Source organism: Asterias amurensis, chromosome 16 (assembly GCF_032118995.1).
Source record: "Asterias amurensis chromosome 16, ASM3211899v1".
Classification (NCBI taxonomy): domain Eukaryota; kingdom Metazoa; phylum Echinodermata; class Asteroidea; order Forcipulatida; family Asteriidae; genus Asterias; species Asterias amurensis.
In genome coordinates, this window is record NC_092663.1 from 14,831,806 (window position 1) to 14,838,183 (window position 6,378).

Here is a 6,378-nt window from a genome sequence, read left to right on the forward strand (position 1 = left end):
TACATAGGACGTGATTGGACGTGAGTCACGAAAAAACAGTAAAAACTCCTTGAATGTTTTTACTGTTTCAACATCTGGTTTCAGACCCTGGATGCATTTATTTCAGTGTTTTTATGACTCGAGTCAACTCGACATACTTGGACACTATTTGCCATTGTCAAAGAATAGTCTTCATTCACAGTTGGTGTATCTCAACACAATATGGATAAAATAACAAACCTGTGAAAATTTGTGCTTAATCGGTCTTCGAAGTTGCGAATAAAAAATTAATGAAAGAAAAAACATCCGTGTCGCGCACCCGGTTGTCACATGAAATTGTGTGCTTTCCGAGATGCTTGATTTCGAGAGCTCAAACTCTAAATGTTAGGTCTCGAAATCAAGTTTGTGGAAAATTACTTTTTTCTATTAAACTACGTCAACTTCAGAGGAAGCTGTTTCTCACAACCTCTCCCCATTACTCGTTCGTAATATAAAAAAAGGTTTTATGATAAAAATTACTTTGAGTAATTACCAATAGTGTCCACCGCCTTAAGCTATTTTTTTTTATAGCAAGTTCAAGCAAAATAGAGAAAATTGTCCCCCATATGAACACGATAAATGTGCCCGTGGGCCACAGGAAAAACAATTTTCATTTTATTTCATTTTTTAGGTTGTGAAGCCAAGGACTATCACACGAAAAGAATGTTAAAAAATTGCCAAAATCTCATGAAGAGAAAACAAGAAAATAAGTTTGAGATTTAGATGTGGGGGGAGGGACCTCAGAGATTCATTCCAGCGAAAACCCAAAGCCTAAGCATCCACAATGCCCCGGTAGGATTCGAACCAGGGCCTAGAGGTTGAAGGCGAGGAAAGAATGATACCTCCACATTATTAAAAACCAAATGGTGAACCTGCGTAAACAAAACGAAACAAACAATTAATGCTTGACAACTTTAGTGAACTCCTTAAAAACCCATACAAGGGCACAATACAACAATGATACAAACAACTCCTGATCTTTGGTCGTTCCCCGCTTACGAAATTACTTGTATTGACCCTTAGATAACAGTCTAGCATTGTTTGTTTAAGTGATTGTTTTGAAGCAGGTTATTTTTGGATGCTTCAACCTTTTTTACGGGGCGAAAAAGGGACGCTGCACTGGGTTTGTGACAGTAGCTAAGCTACTGTTGTTTGTTCTTTATGAAATTGGATCTTGTTGTTAGATTACTTATACCCCCCAAAAAACTCTTTAAAAAAGACTGTTTGCCGGTGTGTCCCAGGAAATTCTGTTTGCTAATGTATATGGTTAGAAAGATGTTTTAAAAGTAGAATATAATTATCCACACAAGTATCACTCAAAACTGTACGGTTTTCTTTTTACGTCGCGAACTATCACGGTCGGCCATTTATGGGAGTCAAAACTTTGACTCCCATAAATGGCCGACCGTGTTATTGGACGAGGTAAAAAGAAAACCACGCAATTTCGAGGCATATTTGTGTAGATCATTGTATTCTACTTTTACAACATCTTTCGAACCATTTGCATTTTATAACAAACGGTTGCAAAACGCTTTTTATAGACCAACTCGTCCGATCCAAGGCAACTTGTTCCTTTAACGTGGGCTGTAGAAAGATGTTTCAAAAGAGGGCGCTATCAGAAGTAGTTTGTACACAGTTTCGCCACGGGGGGGGGGGGGGCGAATCTCCTGCTGGGTCAATGTTGTTACGTCAGAGTTGTCCCCCGATCCCCTTTTTCCTTCAAGCATTTTATCTGCTGTCACAAACCCAGCAGTGTCCCTTCTTAGATAAAAGACTGATATCCTCGACCTCTTTTGGGCTCTTGACCTTACAACTGGGTCATAGAACTTTTCGTAAATACCCTTTGCCAATTGCATGCAAGCAAGCGCTAACTGTTGAATGCTAATTGCACACAAATTAATGACGCAACAATAGAAACTCAATAGAACGCGCAAGGTGGCCGCCTAACTTTCGTGATAACCTGTGAAATACGCTTGCACCATAGAAGCATTTTCTGCTACAGTAGGCCTAAGCCCGAAAATTAATTGCTTACCGTTTGAAGCGGCTCTATGGTGGCTCACCAAACTTGCGAACCATGTGCCCTGCCCGACTGGTCCTTAATACACTCTCTAGCCATCGCAATACTGCCTTTTGATTGGTTTAGAGCGCGTCATAACCGAATGCGTCTCATGGACCTTGCATTATGACGTCACACTCTAAAAAAGCGCCCTCACACTGAGTCAAAAAAGCTCCTACCGAGTTCAAATTAAAGTCGGCAAGTTTAAACCTGCGCTTGACATCAGCGACGACACTGTTGCGGTTTGCGTTTGCACGCATATCAAACAACTTGAAGGTACACATAGCAACCAATCTTATATATCCAGACTGCTTTTTTTTCTTTTTTCGTGCTATTGTTAAAATACTGGGCGATTTTTTTTTCCGGGGTTTTGGGGGCGTGGTTTAAACCATCAAACAGCATGCAGTGAACTAGACTTGATGACTGAGTCGTTATAGTGCTATCATTACAAACAGATTATGCAACAGATTCATGCAACGGTCATCGTAGGTAGCGCATGGCAGCTACTGGGCGTTGGATCAAGGGTGTGTGTAACTACACCGCGCTTAACATTTACTGACTTGATTTCAAGACTAGCAGTTAACTAGATGATATGAACTTCATGCAATAATATCAACGGTAATATTTGTTATCATTCGTTGAATGAATGATTAAGCTGTTGAGTTCACATGGTCCTTGACTATCCAAAGTCTACCATTGTCTGCTGCTGATGACTGTGTGCCGTCGTCTCACACGCTGATGAAGAAGCCCGTACACTCTGCACAGTAATTTCAGCATTGATCTACTCAGCAATAATTAGGTGTTCGGGCCAACAGCCCGGAACACCTCTTATTTTTGTTCGGTTTTTTTTTTTTATTGATACTTCTTCTTCTTCTTCTTCTTCTTCTTCTTCTTCTTCTTCTGTACGTCCCTTGTCCCCCTACAAAAACATCTTTCCAAACATCGTATGAACTTGAAACTTCACACATAGTTAGCGATTTATTAGGAGAAGAAACCGTGTGAGTTACGTCATGATGACGTCATCAATTCTTGAGTTATGAATATTCAAAGTTTATTAATTCAAAAAATCATAACTTTTGATCTACATGAGGGATTCTTACAATCGAAACATCATCGGAATCGTCATTGAAAACTCCGTAAACGCCCCACAGACATGACCCTATTTTGATGTTGTCTTCCGGCTCAAAAGAGAGGTTGAAAATTTCAAAATTCACGTCTAAAGAACAACGTAAATCCCCATTGGTATGTGCATAAACATTGCACGTAGCCATACACACAACGTGTAGTGTATTAGCGGTGCAGCAGAGCACGCTCCAGTGATCATCCATTCTGCTTATTAGCGGCGATTGTCCGCTAAATAAATCACACTTCCCAAGCACATATAAAGTTGAAACTTCACACATAGTTAGATATGTATAAGGAGAAGAAACCGTTTGAGTAATGTCACGATGACGTCATCAATTCTTGAGTTATGAATTTTCAAAGTTTATTATTTCAAAAAATCATAACTTTTGATCTACATGATGGGTTGTTACAATCGACACATCATCGGAAAGTTCGTTAAAAACTCCGTAAATGCCTCGCAGACGTGATCCCATTTTGAGCTCGTCTTCTGGTTCAAAATCGAGTTTGAAAGTTCACAATTTCTTGTATAAAGAACTACGAAATTTCCCCATTGATTGTGCGTAACACTTGTGGCGTGCACGTGTAGTGTACTAGGCATAAGTTATTTGGTGGCATGCTGCCAAGTTTGTTGTACTCTGTGCCATAGCGTGATATGCATAGAGCTATATAGCTATGCAGAACGCTGCGAAAACGATTTCATTTCAATCTTCAGCGTCAAATTGTTCAAATGTTACCCTTCTGATGGCTTAGTGGTCAATATTTAATTGAAGACGAAGTTTCGCTGAGATGGCCACCTACTTCAGTGATTCATGGGACTTTTAATTATGTGAGAAAACAACAGTACAAAATGACGAACATTGGTCATGTTTTGGTTAAACACCGAGAAGAATAGAGACGTTACATCGATCGACCACTCCCCCCGGGTGAAGGGCGTTTTGGGCCCACGGAATTCACGTCAGTATTACGACATCTATTACTTCTTGAACTTAGCATAATCATCAATTGTTTTGATTATTTGTTAAAACAACTATCCAAGTTATTTTGAGTTAAATATTTTGAAGAAAAAAAAATCTCTGAAATAACATAAGCCCTTTCAAACTTTCTCTAGTAGGAAAGGACGTTACGTAAACTAATCTATTTCTACCTCCATGCACAGACATGGATGTTACAATACAAAACATTCAAAGAAAACAGAATGGTTAAAGCATAAGGCCCAAGCAATTAGGAGTGGTCTTGCTAAAATAAACTGCCGGATTAAACAAAACTTTAGTACAAACAAATCAATAAAACAATCCAGATTTTCATCTTCTTCTTCTCTTCGTCCCTTGTCCTCGAACAAAAGCACACTTCCCAAACTCGTATGAACTTGAAACTTCGCACATAGTTAGATATGCATTAGGAGTGGAATAATGTGTTAGTTAGGTCATGATGACGTCATCCATTCTTGAGTAATAAAAATTCAAATTATTTCAAAAAATCATTATTTTTGATCCACGTTTATTTTTTTTACTTTTTTTTTTGTAATATTATCAATAGAGCGCGAAAAAGCTTCATGAAGAATAGTCTTCGTTCAAGGCGGTTAAAACATACATGCCCCTTACAGTCTTTTCTTCAGTCGTCAGTCAATATTTCCTAAGTTCATATTTCCTAAACTACATAAGCTATTTTGACAATCTGTACATCATATGAAAGGGCTTTACGTACTTGACAGAAATGGATATGTTGGTGAACTTTCGTTGACCTTTTGACCTGTTTAAACGGGAAGTGACTGTGAAATGATTTGAAAGGGCGTGGTTTATTGTCTTTTAGGTCGAAAAAACATCTTTTGATGCTTTACCATCACACCATACAAGTCTGGCAAAGGTCTGGTTTAAAACAAATATTACCGATGACATCACCAAACATACACTTTTACTAGATGACGTAATCATGTGGTTTTGACAGTTTTTGTAATTTGAATCATTTATTACAAATCTTGAGAACAAAGCAAGGTGTAATATTTGTTTTTTAATCCAGGCTTTTACTCCCGGAAACCGAACACCTTGAGTTTGTTCACAAACTCTCAATCTCTAGTTACAGGTTAGTTTTTATTTTAAATGGAATATTTTTTCAACGTCATTTAAAGTCACTGGACACTGTTGGTAATTACTCAAAATAAATGTTATTGTTAGCATACAAAAGTACTTGGTAACAATGGAGAGTTGCTGACAAAAACATTGTGAGGAACGGCTCCCTCTGAAGTAACGTAGTTTTCGAGAAAGCATACAGTATTTTCCACAAAACATTTGAAGCGTCTGAAAGCTCACATCTTCGTGTGACAAGGGTGTTTTTCCATTTTTATCGACGACCAATTGAGTTCAAATATTCACAAGTGTGTTGTTTTGTGCTGATGTTAAGATACACCAAGTGGTCTTTGGCAATTATTACCGAAGGTGTAAAAAAGATGGCAACTTTCAGTACTTACGGTGACATCGTTATAACTGTCATTGTCTTTAACCACAACGGACACAATTGTCAGCTCGTACCCTGATATCCCAAATTGGACCGTCCCACACGTCCTTGAGGGGGTTGTCAATCAGCATGGTACTGATGGACGGGAGGGGGGACATACAATTTTAAGCTTAAATTCACCCAGGCGATCTTATATTTTATTTTTAATGATATAAAAATAAACAGTTGTAACTCCAAGAGCGTTTTTAATAAACGCAACACTTTTGCTGGGTCTAAAAGAGCCTTGGAGAGCAACTTGTAAAGTACCGAGCATTTTTTGGTGGGCTTACTCGGGGAGCCATAACTCATGTTTATAACCACAAAACAAAAGCACCAAATTCATGTGTGATTCAATTATCTTAATTTGATTCAATTACTTTAAACAAACATTGGATAGGGATGTCGGAATATAGGGGTGTCGGAACATAGGGGTGTCGGAATATAGGTTCAGTTGTCGGAACATAGGGGTGTCGGAACATAGGGGTGTCGGAATATAGGTTCAGTTGTCGGAATATAGGGGTATCGGAACATAGGGGTGTCAGAATATAGGGGTGTCGGAACATAGGGGTGTCGGAATATAGTTTCAGTTGTCGGAACATAGGGGTGTTGGGATAGGGGTGTCGGAATATAGGGGTGTCGGAACATAGGGGTGTCGGAATATAGGCTGAGTTGTCGGAACATAGGGGTGT

At 38.8% G+C, this 6,378-nt stretch overlaps 1 protein-coding gene across 1 annotated transcript in view; it reads right to left on the reverse strand.

The window, feature by feature from the left end:
• The window catches only part of LOC139948723 (helicase-like transcription factor), a 41,496-nt gene that overhangs the window by 23,696 nt on the left and 11,422 nt on the right, over positions 1-6,378 (reverse strand). The gene's annotated exons all lie outside the window — the stretch shown is intronic.